General features: G+C 29.3%; 1 pseudogene; it reads right to left on the bottom strand.

Annotated features, from left to right (window-relative positions):
- Positions 1–419: 419 nt before the first annotated feature.
- On the bottom strand, positions 420–519 carry LOC138834530 (U6 spliceosomal RNA; annotated as a pseudogene).
- Between the last annotated feature and the right edge of the window lie 355 nt (positions 520–874).

An 874-nucleotide genomic window follows, 5' to 3' on the forward strand; every position in this document is an offset into this window, starting at 1 on the left:
GTATAGAAACTAAAGATGTTCCGGGTGCTTTTCTGAACAAAGTATATCTATGTTTGTGTAATGTCCATAATCTATTTCATTCTCTCCTAGATATAATACTTTGAATTCTACATTGTTATATAATGTATAGATTCATTAGTAAATGTGACCTTTCAGATTGCATTCCATATAGAAGTATTTTAAGACTCCTTTTTTTTCGTAGTTTCTTTTATTATTTTATTTCTTTGAGATAAAATGGCAATATTATCTAATTTCAAGTTTTGTAAAGGTTATGCTATGTAAAGGCCTTTCTAAGGTGAAAATTTAATATACTGATGTCAAACTAACCTTTAATTCTATGAATTACATGTATTGTTACACTTGTATTTTTGTAATCAACTTTTTAATAACTCTTTTTCATTTCTTGCATCAGAAGAATGAAAAATATGGAATACTTCACAAATTTTCATATCATCCTTGTGCAAGTGCTATGTTAATCTCTGTATTGTTGTAATTTGGGTAGACCTGCTTCTGAAGCATGTAGTATCCTCTAAATTTAAGTACTTAATTATACAATCTTTATACAGGCATATATCCATGGTTGCCTATTTGTAACAAGGAACCCTTATTGTTCCTGAAAATGCTATTGATCTTATTTCTCTAAATTTCTGTGTACAGTAGAAAAAACTTATATAGTTTGGTCGATTGCTCACATTTACAATTGTTTTGTCAATGACTATTTCGTCATTTTCATTTTAAATTTGATCATACTTTGAAGCCTTTACAGCTAAGTCCAAAGGTGGTGGCTTTTCAAGTACTTATTTATCAACTGAGTTAGCTTTGTGGAGCTAATGGATTCAAAGTAAGCCTTGCTTAAGAGCTACTTCTAACTTTC

The sequence above is a fragment of the Dipodomys merriami genome, unplaced genomic scaffold (genome assembly GCF_024711535.1).
Source record: "Dipodomys merriami isolate MVZ:Mamm:240054 unplaced genomic scaffold, mDipMer1.0.p SCAF_218, whole genome shotgun sequence".
NCBI lineage: Eukaryota > Metazoa > Chordata > Mammalia > Rodentia > Heteromyidae > Dipodomys > Dipodomys merriami.